At 40.1% G+C, this 12,686-nt stretch overlaps 1 protein-coding gene across 9 annotated transcripts in view; it reads left to right on the plus strand.

Annotated features, from left to right (window-relative positions):
- OCA2 (OCA2 melanosomal transmembrane protein) overlaps positions 1-12,686 on the plus strand; it is a 269,698-nt gene that overhangs the window by 9,213 nt on the left and 247,799 nt on the right. For 2 of the 9 annotated variants that reach the window (XM_082465695.1, XM_082465696.1), the window contains exon 2: positions 12,185-12,242. The exons of 5 other annotated variants lie outside the window; for them this stretch is intronic. The gene's annotated coding sequence lies outside the window, so the exon portion shown is untranslated. The remainder of the gene's footprint in view (positions 1-12,184; positions 12,243-12,686) is intronic. 2 more of the 9 variants (XM_082465694.1, XM_082465693.1) reach the window with 1 other exon arrangement.

Consider the following 12,686-nt stretch of genomic DNA (forward strand, 5'->3'; position numbering starts at 1 on the left):
TTCCAAGTGGGCAAATTTTTGGCTTTTCTGTTATTAATCTCTAATTTGGTTCCATTGTGTCTGTAAAACACACTGCATATTTCAATTCTTTTGAATTTGTTGAGTGTTTTTTAATGGCTCAAGGTGTATATGGCCTTGATATATGTTCTGTGGGCATTTAAAAAAATGTTTTGCTGTTGTTGGGTGGATTATTCAATAGATATCAATTAGATCCCATTTGTTGATGGTATTGTTCAGTTCTTCCATATCCTTGCCAATTTTCTGTCTTGTTGTTCTATTGATTGCAGATAGAGAAATGAAATATCCAATGCTATAACTGTACATGTCTGTTTCTCCTTTCAATTCTGTCAGTTTTCCATCACATATTTTGAAGCTCTGTTATCTGGTGCATACACATTTCATATTTCTATGTTTTCTTGGTAAACTGACCCATTTATTATTATACAATATCTCTGTCTGTCCCTAGTAATTTTCTTTGATCTGAAGTTTACTATATCTTGTACCAATACAGCCACTCATACTTTTTTTGGATTAATGCTTGAATGATATATCTTTTGTCCATCTTTTTACTTTTAGCCCACCTATCTTGTTATTTTTGAAGTGAATTTCTTGTAGACTGCACATAATTGAGTTGTGTTTTTTAATCTACTCTGCTAATCTCTGCATTAATTTTTGTATTCAGACCACTTATATTCAATGTAATTTTGATATGTTAGGGCTGTGGGTTACTTAAATATATTTTATAATCCCATTTTGATTTATAGTATTTTTAAATGTATCTTTTATAGCTTTTCAAAGTGGTTGCTGTACATATTAAATTATGTATACATTACATGTCACAGTACTGTTGCCATTATTTTATCAGTTTGAGTAAAATCAAGAAAGCTTACCCCCCTCTCCATTCTTTTTTTTTTTTAAAGCCTGGATAATAATTATAAAATATAATCATCATGTAAATAGGTGTATTGGGGTGGAGAGGCACATATAAATTTTATGGTTGGGGTACTGTTTTTTATGATTTTAAAAAAATTTTTATTGGAGTATAGTTGATTTACAATGTTGTGTTAGTTTCAGGTGTACAGAAAAGAGAATCAGTTATACATATACATATATCCACTCTTTTTTAGATTCTTTTCCCATATAGGCCATTACAGAGTATTGAGTAGAGTTCCCTGTGCTCTACCGTAGGTCCATATTTGTTGCCTATTTTATATATAGTAGTGTGTATATGTCAATCCCAATCTCCCAATTTATCCCTCCTCCCTTTACCCCCTGGTAATCATAAGTTTTTTTTTTTAACATCTGTATTGGAGTAAAATTGCTTTACAATGTTGTGTTAGTTTCTGCTGTATAACACTGTGAATCAGCTATATGTATACATATATCCCCATACCCCCTCCCTCTTGGGTCTCTCTCACACCCTCCCTAGCCCACCCCTCTAGGTGGTCACAAAGCACCGAGCTGATCCCCCTGTGCTATGCGGCTGCTTCCCACTAGCTATCTATTTTACATTTGGTAGTATATATATGTCCATGCCACTCTCTCACTTCGTCCCAGCTTACCCTTCCCCCTCCCTGTGTCAAGTCCATTCTTTATGTCTGCGTCTTTATTCCTGCCCTGCCCCTAGGTTATTCAGAACCATTTTTTAAGATTCCATATATATGTGTTAGCATGCGGTATTTTTTTTTTCTCTTTCTGACTTACTTCACTCTGTATGACAGACTTTAGGTCCATCCACCTCACCACAAATAACTCAATTTTGGTTTTTTTTTATGGCTGAGTAATATTTCGTTGTATATATGTGCCACATCTTCTTTATCCATTCATCTGTCGATGGACACTTAGGTTGCTTCCATGTCCTGGCTATTGTAAATAGTGCTGCAATGAACAGTGTGGTACATGTCTCTTTTTGAAATATGGTTTTGTCAGGGTATATGCCCACTAGTGGGATTGCTGGCTCATATGGTAGGTTTTTTTTTTTTAGTTTTATAAGGAACCTCCATACTATTCTCCATAGTGGCTATATCAATTTACATTTCCACCAACAGTGCAAGAGGGTTCCCTTTTCTCCACACCCTCTCCAGCATTTATTGTTTGTAGATTTTTTGATGATGGCCATTCTGACCAGCATGAGGTGATACCTCATTGTGGTTCTGATTTGCATTTCTCTAATGATTATTGATGCTGAGCATCCTTTATATCTTCTTTGGAGAAATGTCTATTTAGATCTTCTGCCCATTTTTGGATTGGGTTGTTTGTTTTTTTGATATTGAGCTGCATGTGCTGCTTGTATTTTGGAGATTAATCCTTTGTCAGTTGTTTCACTTGCAAATATTTTCTCCCATTCTGAGGGATGTCTTTTCATCTTGTTTATGGTTTCCTTTGCTCTGCAAAAGTTTTAAGATTCATTAGGTCCCATTTGTATGTTTTTGTTTTTATTTCCATTTCTCTAGGAGGTGGGTCAAAAAGGATCTTGCTGTGATTTATGTCAAAGAGTGTTCTTCCTATGTTTTCCTCTAAAAGTTTTATAGTGTCTAGCCTTACATTTAGGTCTTTAATCCATTTTGAGTTTATTTTTGTGTATGGTGTTAGGAAGTGTTCTAATTTCAATCTTTTACATGTAGCTGTCCAGTTTTCCCAGCACCACTTATTGAAGAGGCCTTCTTTATCAAAGATAAGGTGACCATATGTGCGTGGGTTTATCTCTGGACTTTCTATCTCGTTCCATTTATGTATATTTCTGTTTTTGTGCCAGCACCATACTGTCTTGATTACTGTAGCTTTGTAGTATAGTCTGACGGCAGGGAGCCTGATTCCTCCAGCTCTGTTTTTCTTTCTCAAGATTGCTTTGGCTATTTGGGGCCTTTTGTGTCTCCATACAAATTGTGAAATTTTTTGTTCTAGTTCTGTGAAAAATGCCAGTGGTAGTTTGATAGGGACTCATTGAATCTGTAGATGGCTTTGGGCAGTATAGTTATTTTCACAATGTTGATTCTTCCAATTCAAGAACAAAGTACATCTCTTCATGTGTTTGTATCATCTTTAATTTCTTTCATCAGTGTCTTATAGTTTTCTGCATACAGGTCTTTTGTCTCCTTAGGTAGGTTTATTCCTAGGTATTTTATTCCTTTTGTTGCAGTGGTAAATGGGAGTGTTTCCTTAATTTCTCTTTCAGATTTTTCATCATTAATGTATAAAAATGCAAGAGACTTCTGTGCATTAATGTTGTATCTGGTTGCTTTACCAAATTCATTGATTAGCTCTAGTAGTTTTCTGGTAGCATCTTTAGGATTCTCTATGTATAGTATCATGTCATCTGCAAACAGTGACAATTTTACCTCCTCTTTTCTGATTTGGATTCCTTTTTCTTCTCTGATTGCCGTGGCTAAAACTTCCAAAGCTATGTTGAATAATAGTGGTGAGAGTGGGCATCCTTGTCTTGTTCCTGATTTTAGAGGAAATGGTTTCAGTTTTTCACCATTGAGGACAATGTTGGCTGTGGGTTTGTCATATATGGCCTTTATTATGTTGAGGTAATTTCCCTCTATGCCTACTTTCTTGAGAGTTTTTATCATAAATTGGGTGTTGAATTTTGTCAAAAGCTTTTTCCTTCATCAGTGAGATTATCATATGGTTTTTTTCCTTCAGTTTGTTAATGCGGTGTATCACATTGATTGATTTGCATATATTGAAGAATCCTTGCATTCCTGGGATAAACCCCACTTGATCGTGGTGTATGATCCTTTTAATGTGCTGTTGGATTCTGTTTGCTAGTATTTTGTTGAGGATTTTTGCGTCTATGTTCATCAGTGATATTGGTCTGTAGTTTTCTTTTTTTGTGACATCGTTGGTTTTGGTAACAGGGTGATGGTGGCCTTGTAGAATGAGTTTGGGAGTGTTCCTCTCTCTGCTATATTTTGGAAGAGTTTGAGAAGGATAGGTGTTAGCTCTTCTCTAAATGTTTGATAGAATTCGCCTGTGAAGCCATCTGGTCCTGGGCTTTTGTTTGTTGGAAGATTTTTAATCACAGTTTCAATTTCAGTGCTTGTGATTGGTCTGTTTCTATTTTCTATTTCTTCCTGATTCAGTCTTGGAAGGTTGTGCTTTTCTAAAATTTGTCTATTTCTTCCAGGTTGTCCATTTTATTGGCATATAGTTGCTTGTAGTAATCTCTCATGATTCTTTGTATTTCTGCAGTGTCAGTTGTTACTTCTCCTTTTTCATTTCTAATTCTGTTGATTTGAGTCTTCTCCCTTTATTTTCTTGATGAGTCTGGCTAATGGTTTACCAATTTTATTTCTCAAAGAACCAGCTTTTAGTTTTATTTATCTTTCTTATTGTTTCCTTCATTTCTTTTTCATTTATTTCTGATCTGATCTTTATGATTTCTTTCCTTCTGCTAACTTTGTGGTTTTTTTGTTCTTCTTTCTCTAATTGCTGTATGTGTAAGATTAGGTTGTTTATTTGAGATGTTTCTTGTTTCTTGAGGTAGGATTGTATTACTCTAAACTTCCCTCTTAGAACTGCTTTAGCTGCATCCCATAGGTTTTGGGTCATCGTGTTTTCATTGTCATTTGTTTCTAGGTATTTTTTGATTTCCTCTTTGATTTCTTCAGTGATCTCTTGGTTATTTAGTAGTGTATTATTTAGCCTCCATGTGTTTGTATTTTTTACAGATTTTTTCCCTGTAATTGATATCTAGTCTCATATCGTTGTGGTCAGAAAAGATACTTGATACGATTTCAATTTTCTTAAATTTACCAAGGCTTGATTTGTGACCCAAGATATGATCTATCGTGGAGAATGTTCCTTGAGCATTTGAGAAGAAAGTGTATTCTGTAACTTTTGGATAGAATGTCCTATAAATATCAATTAAGTCCCTCTTGTTTAATGTGTCATTTAAAGCTTGTGTTTGCTTATTTATTTTCATTTTGGATGACCTGTCCATTGGTGAAAATGGGGTGTTAAAGTCCCCTATTATTATTGTGTTACTCCATTTCCTCTTTTATGGCTTTTAACATTTGCCTTATGTATTGAGGTACTCCTATGTTGGGTGCATAAATATTTACAATTGTTATATTTTCTTCTTGGATTGATCCTTTGATCATTATGTTGTGTCCTTCTTTGTCTCTTGTAATAGTCTTATTTTAAAGTCTATTTTGTGTGATATGAGAATTGCTACTCCAGCTTTCTTTTGATTTCCATTTGCATGGAATATCTTTTTCCATACCCTCACTTTCAGTCTGTATGTGTTCCTAGGACAGAAGTGGGTCTCTTGTAGACAGCATATATGCAGGTCTTGTTTTTCTATCCATTCAGCTCATTTATGTCTTTTGGTTGGAGCATTTAATCCGTTTACTTTTAAGGTAATTATCGATATGTATTTTCCTATTCCCATTTTCTTAATGGTTTTCGGTTTTCTTTTTTTGGTCTTTTCCTTCTCTTGTGTTTCTGCCTAGAGAAGTTCCTTTAGCATTTGTTGTAAAGCTGGTTTGGTGATGCTGAATTCTCTTAGCTTTTGCTTGTCTGTAAAGGTTTTAATTTCTCCATTGAATCTGAATGAGATCCTTGTTGCCTAGAGTAATCTTTGTTGTAGGTTTCTCCCTTTCATCACTTTAAATATGTGCTGCCACTCCCTTGTGGCTTGCAGAGTTTTTGCTGAAAGATCAGCTGTTAACATTAATGGGATTCCCTTGTTTGTTATTTGTTGCTTTTCCCTTGCTGCTTTTAATATTTTTCTTTGTATTTAATTTTTGATAGTTTGATTAATATGTGTCTTGGTGAGTTTCTTCTTGGATTTTTCCTGTATGGGACTCTCTGCACTTCCTGGAGTTGATTGACTATTTCCTTTCCCGTGTTAAGGAAGTTTTCCACTATAATCTCTTCAAATATTTTCTCAGACCCTTTCTTTTTCTCTTCTTCTGGGACCCCTATCATTCGAATATTGGTGCGTTTAATGTTGTCCCAGAAGTCTCTGACACTGTCCTCAATTCTTTTGATTCTTTTTTCCTTATTCACTCTATGGTAGTTATTTCCACTATTTTATCTTCCAGGTCACTTATCTGTTCTTCTGGCTCAGTTATTCTGCTACTGATTCCTTCTAGAGAATTTTTAATTTCATTTATTGTGTTGTTCATCATTTGTTTGCTCTTTAGTTCTTCTAGGTCCTTGTTAAACCTTTCTTGTATTTTCTCCATTCTATTTCCACGATTTTGGATCATGTTTACTATCATTACTCTGAATTCTTTTTCAGGTAAACTGCCTATTTTTTCTTCACTTCTTTGGTCTGCTGGGTTTTTACCTTGCTCCTTCATCTGCTGTATATTTCTCTGTCTTCCCATTTTGCTTAACTTACTGTGTTTGGAGGTCTCCTTTTTGCAAGCTGCAGGTTTGTAGTTCCTCTTGTTTTTGGTGCCTGCCCCCAGTGGGTAAGGTTGGTTCAGTGGGTTGTGTAGGCTTCCTGGTGGAGGGAACTGGTGCCTGTGTTCTGGTGGATGAGGCTGGATCTTGTCTTTCTGGTGGTCAGGACCACGTTAGGTGGTGTTTTTTGGGCTGTCTGTGAAATTAGTATGGTTTTAGGCAGCCTCTCTGCTAATGGGTGTGGTCATGTTCCTGTCTTGCTAGTTGTTTGCCACAGGGCTTGCTGGCTGTTGGGTGGAGCTGGGTCTTAGCATTGAGACAGAGATCTCTGGGAGAGCTCTCACCAATTGATATTATGTGGGGCTGGGAAGTCTCTGGTGGTCCAATGTCCTGGACTCGGCTCTCCCACCTCAGAGGCTCAGGCCTGACACCAGGCTGGAGCACCAAGATCCTATAAGCCACACAGCTCAGAAGAAAAGGGTAAAAAAAGAAAGAAAAAATAAATTAAAATGAAAAAATAAAAAAATAATTTTTAAAAAAGTAACAAAAAAAGAAGAGAGCAACCAAACCGATAAACAAATCCACCAATGATAACAAGTGCTAAAAACTATACTAAGATAAACGTAAAAATCAGTAACAAGTCTGTTGCAGACAGCAAACCCCAAGTCTACAGTTGCTCCCAATGTCCATTGCATCAATTTTGGGTTGATTCATTGTCTATTCAGGTATTCCACAGATGCAGGGCACCTCAAGTTGATTGTGGGGATTTAATCTGCTGCTCCCGAGGCTGCTTGGAGAAATTTCCCTTTCTCTTCTTTGTTTGCACAGCTCCTGGGGTTCAGCTTTGGTTTTGGCCCCACCTCTGAGTGTAGGTTGCCCTCAGGCTTCTGTTCCCACCCAGAAAGGATGGGGTTAAAGTAGTGGCTGATTAGGGAGCTCTGGCTCACTCATGCTGGGGTGGGGAGGGGTACGGTATTTATAATTGGAATGCAGGGCAAGCTTGTGGTGGCAGAGGCTGGCGTGATGTTGCAACAGCCTGAGGCGCACTGTATGTTCTCCTGGGGAACTTGTCCCTTGATCATGGGACCCTGGCAGTGGCGGCTGCACAGGCTCCCAGGAGGGGAGGTGTGGATAGTGACCTGGGTTTGTACACAGGCTTCTTGGTGGTTGCAGCAGCAGCCTTAGCATTTCATGCCTGTCTCTGGTGTCCGCGCTGATAGCTGCAGCTCATGCCCATCTCTGGAGCTCGTTTAGGCAATGCTCTGAATCCCCTCTCGTTGCTCACCCCAAAATAATGGTCTCTTGCCTCTTCAGCAGCTCCAGACTTTTTCCCGGAATCCCACCCGCCAGGCCGTGGTGCACTAGCCCCCTTCAGGCTGTGTTCACGCAGCCAACCCCAGTCCTCTCCCTGGGATCCGACCTCTGAATCCAGAGCCTCAGCTCCCATCCCCCACCTGCCCTGGAGGGTGAGCAGACAAGCCTCTCTGGCTGGTGAGTGCTGGTCAGCACCGATCCTCTGTGCGGGAATCTCTCTGCTTTGCCCTCTGCACCCCTATTGCCGTGCTCTCCTCTGTGGCTCTGAAGCTTCCCCCCTCCCACCCCCGTCTCCGCCAGTGAAGGGGCTTCCTAGTGTGTGGAAACTTTTCCTCCTTCACAGCTCCCTCCCAGAGGTGCAGGTCCCATCCCTATTATTTTGTCTGTTTTTTCTTTTTTCTTTTGCCCTACCCAGGTACGTGGGGATTTTCTTGCCTTTTGGGAAGTCTGAGGTCTTCTGCCAGCGTTCAGTAGGTGTTCTGTAGGAATTGTTCCACATGTAGATGTATTTCTGATGTATTTGTGGGGAGGAAGGTGATCTCCGTGTCTTACTCCTCCATCATCTTGATGGTCCCATGTCCCTCTCCATTCTTTATCTCACCAATTTGTGACAAATTGTCTTAAATATTTCCTCTACATACATTGATAACCATATCAGAGAGTGTTACAATATTTGCTTCAAAAATCAAACATATTGTAGAAAATTCCAAAAGACAGAGAAAATGTATTGTATTTGCCCTTATTTTTCCATTTGCATTATTATTTTCACCTTCCTGATGCTCCAAAATTTCTTCTCTTAATCTTTCTTTTTTGTTTAGAGAACTTTCTTTGGCCATTCTTTTAGGATAGGTCTGTTGGCAACAAATTCTCTCAGTTTTCTTTCATCTAGGGTCCTGATTTCCCCTACATTCCTGAAGGATATTTTCACTAGATAGAAGATTTGGGGTTGACAGTTCTTCCTTTCATTACTTGAAAAATATGGTGCCACTTCTGGCCTCCATGGTTTCTGTTATTTGAATTTTTTCCCCCTGTACGTACATCTTCATTTTTCTCTTGATGGTTTCAAGACTTTTTCTTTGTCTTTAGTTTTCAAAAGTTTGACTACAGTATATCTTGGTGTAGGTTTCTTTTGGTTTATCTTCTTTGGGTTTTACTAAGCTTCTTCAATGTGTAGATATATGTGTTTTGTCCAATTTGGGGAGTTTTCAGCCATTATTTCTTCAAACACTTTTTCAGCTACATAGTATTTCTCTTCTCCTTCTGGGATTCTCATTACATGAAGATTATATCTTTTGTTATAGTCCCACAGGTCTCTGAGGGTCTGTTAATTTTTTTCCACTTTTGTTTTTATTAGGTAATTTCTATTGTTCTAACTCCCAGTTCATTAGTTCTTTTCTGTTTCCTCCATTTTGCTGTTGAGCCATCTATTGAATTTTTAGTTTTGCTATTGTGTTTTTCAGTTCCATTTGGTTCTTCTTTGCTGAGACTTTCTAGTTTTTCATTTGTTCCAAGTGTCTCTGTTATTGCCTGTTGAACCATTTTCATTTTGGCTGTCTTAAAACTCTTTGTCAGATAATTCCAACATCCCTGTTGCCTTAGTGTTGTCATCTATTTTCTTTCAAGTTGATATTTCCTTGGTTATCACTGTAACAGGGGATTTTGATTGAAACTTGCACATTTCAAGTATTATGAGGCTCTAATACCTATTTAAACTTTCTGTTTAGCTGGTTTCCTCTGACACCACTCCAGCAGAAGGGCCTAGTACTGCCTCATTGCTGTCAAGTGCGATTAGAAATCCAAGTTCCCCACTTGGCCTCAGTTGATATCATGGTAGGGAAGGATTCCTTGTTATTTCTGGGGGGTGGTGTGGGAGATCTGGCTCCCTACTGGGCCTCTGCTGATACCTTCCTGGATGGGAGGGATAAGGTCACCTCATTACTGCTCCTCATGTGGCCTCCAGGGACACAGTTGTGATGTGGCCTCACTACTGCAGTGGTGTACTTGGCCTGCTCTGACACCTCACCAAGGAGGTGTTTCTCTTACTGCAAGGTGGGGCTGAAGTTCAGGTTCCCCACTCTTGGTCACCACCTACATGGTGGGGGGTGTGCATAAGGAGGAAGTTGGACTCCCTAGCACCCAGCAGAGATGAACGTCCCAGCTCCTTATTTTCCTTCTCTGACCGCCCCAGTGGGAATGGGGGACCGGGCCCCTTATTATAGCCTGGTGAGGCTGGGAGTTTAGGCTCACCACTTGGCCTTTGCTGTCTGGGTAAATTTGGGTCTACAGTGTTTGGCTGCAGTAGAGTAGTGACTAAAAGTTTTCTATCCTACTAGGCTGCCACATTCATATTCCTTTGGCTAGAGAGGGCAGGCCTTTCTTGGGGCTTTTTTGGTCTATATCTGTTGGTGTTTCCAGGTTGCTGACATCTTCAGCACCCTGTCTGGGATATATGAGACATGATAAAAATCCAAGGACACAGCCTCACTGCTGTGTCATTTCTTGGGTCCCTAACTTGTTTGCCGCCTTCTGTACAGTTTTCAGAGTCTTCTTATGGTTGTTTTATATAAAATGTCAGGTTTTTCATCGTACTTAGCAGGAAGAAGTGGGAATAGTAATTTTACTCTATGTTCCTGGGAGCACAAGTCCTGAGATGTAATTTTTTAGTGTTGATAGTATGGTTGCATGCTAGCCTGAATGATTTAGGAGAGAAGGAGGAAAAAATGTAACGAAGCGGTCTGAACAGGTCAGAGTGGGTGGGCTCCATTGTACCCAGTAGGGCTGCAGGCAAGCGTGTCCTTGGAAGGCTGGGTACTTCGGCCTCTGGTTAGCTTCTCAGCATGTCTACCTCCCATGTAACCAGCTTCTATGGTTATGTACTCAGAGCAGCTTCCATTTCCTTCTTGGACCCTGGCTGATTCCTTCAGTGAAGGAAGGAAGAGGCAAAGTCAGTAGCTGAGACTAGAAAGGAGGGAAGATGTATAGGGATTTAAGGAGGGAGGTGGAGGAGAGCAGGAGTGAAAATTGACTTGGGAGATGCAGTAGGATTGCTGGGCAGTGCTGGGGCCAACGGAGAGCCCTGCCTGTGGAGGCCAGGTGAGACCAGCAGCAGCACCCAGGGTTCTCTGTGGCCACATTCAACCACTTAAGTGGTGGCTCAGAGTGGGCAAGTCAGGTTTGGGGTCTTGCCATGTGGCAGATAGACTCCAGGGTGGCCCCTATGATCCCCACTGTCTGGTGTTCACACTCTTGTGTGATGATCCCCTGCCCTTGAGTGAGAGTGGGACCTTTAACTGGCTTCCAACCAATAGAATATGGCAAGGGTGATGGATGGGATGTTACTCTTTGACGGCTACATTACATGAAATTCTTCCTTGTTAGCTGACTCGCTCTGGAGACTCTTGCTGTTCCTTGATGAAGTGAACAGACATGTTGGGGCCCACATGGCAAAGAGCTGCAGGAAGCCTGTAGGAAGTGAGGGTGGCCTCCAGCCGACAGCCAGCAAGCAGCTGGGTCCTCAGTCCTGCAGTCACTAGGAAGTGAATTCTACCAGCACTGAGTGATCTTGGAAGCTGATTCCCAGCCCAATGACACTTGAGAGCCTAATCAGAAGACCTACCTAAGCCTGCCCCAGCGACCCCTGAGCCACTGAAACTCTGAGATTATAAATGTGTATTATTTTAAGCTACTTATTTTGTGGTAATTTATTATGCAATAATAGAAAACTCATATATCAGGTGAACTTGACAGAATGTAAGAGGAGGCAAGTAAAAGGAGTGTGTTTGCTTTACCACAGAATCTCAACTGGGAAAGGGGAGTGAGGACGTGTTGGCTGACGTGGGAGCAGGCAAGTGCTGGAGAGGCACTCACAAAACTTAGAGCCCAGGGTGTAGATGGTGAAGCCAAAAAATAACAGCAAGTGTAGTAGTGGGTGGGAGGGATGGGGAGAGAGAGAGAGAGACCATAAGCTGGGGCCCAAATCTTCGAAGAATGAAGGTGGGACATGGCCAGGAAGACAGTAGTCAGTGTAGTAAATGTTGGGTGGTGTATTCCAATGGCAGCTGGAGTACATTAGGGAGGGGAGAAGATGGCAGTGGAGAGCTAAGAGGATAACTCTGTTAAAGGGACAGAGTGGGACCCAGTGTGTGATGAAAATGTGGGGCCTCTTGTTCAAAAAGCAGGAAAAAGTGCCGTTAACAGTCCTACAATATAAAAGATTTTCTTTTCTTCCACAGTCTCTTGACTTGTCATGGTGTTTTAAATTGCTATTCTAAGTAAAGAAAAATTAAAAATTTAAATTATTAGCATAAATTCTATTGTTCATCTTTATGTTGTGCAACATCAGTTCAAAATACAAATATGAGAGCATTTAACTTGTAGGTGGAGTCACGGAAGTCACACAAGTTGTTTTCAATGTGTAGTTCAAATGTGCATATGGAGTTTATTCTTACCGGGTAATGGAAACATTGCGTGAAACTAACTCTAATATTTTTGTTTTGTCTTTTGATACAAGTACATTCTATCAACACTCTCTGCCGTCTGCTTACTGATGAGTAAGTCATCTTTTCAATGTAAGTGATGGGTTAAAGTAGGGAAATCAGAGCAATAAGAAAATGGTAGGACTTCCTTGGTCATTCGGGTTTCTTCAAAAGCTGTTGCCTTTCTGTATTTAAAGTAAATTCTTGTTCCATCAGAAAGTGTGGGCTTTTGGGCTGTGAGCACACCCCGTCCCCACTTACTCAGTTGTAGACATAACTCACTGACCTTGTACCTGCTTGGACTCCCACACATCCTGGGTCCTCCAGAATTTGTGATCATGGGGCATTGCGAGCCTCTGTGAATTGGGTGACAAGGAGTGGTGGACCCATGAATTGTACTCACTTCACCCAACTGTAAACAAATAAAATGGTAATGGGTTAAAACATAATCCCAAAAGCAGGACACCATAACCTTGCAAGTATAGTGATTTTTCTCATTTTTGTAATAGGTATTATTATTTTCTCATTGCAAGAGTA

This window comes from Balaenoptera physalus (assembly GCF_965194825.1).
Source record: "Balaenoptera physalus genome assembly, chromosome: 6".
Classification (NCBI taxonomy): Eukaryota; Metazoa; Chordata; class Mammalia; order Artiodactyla; family Balaenopteridae; genus Balaenoptera; species Balaenoptera physalus.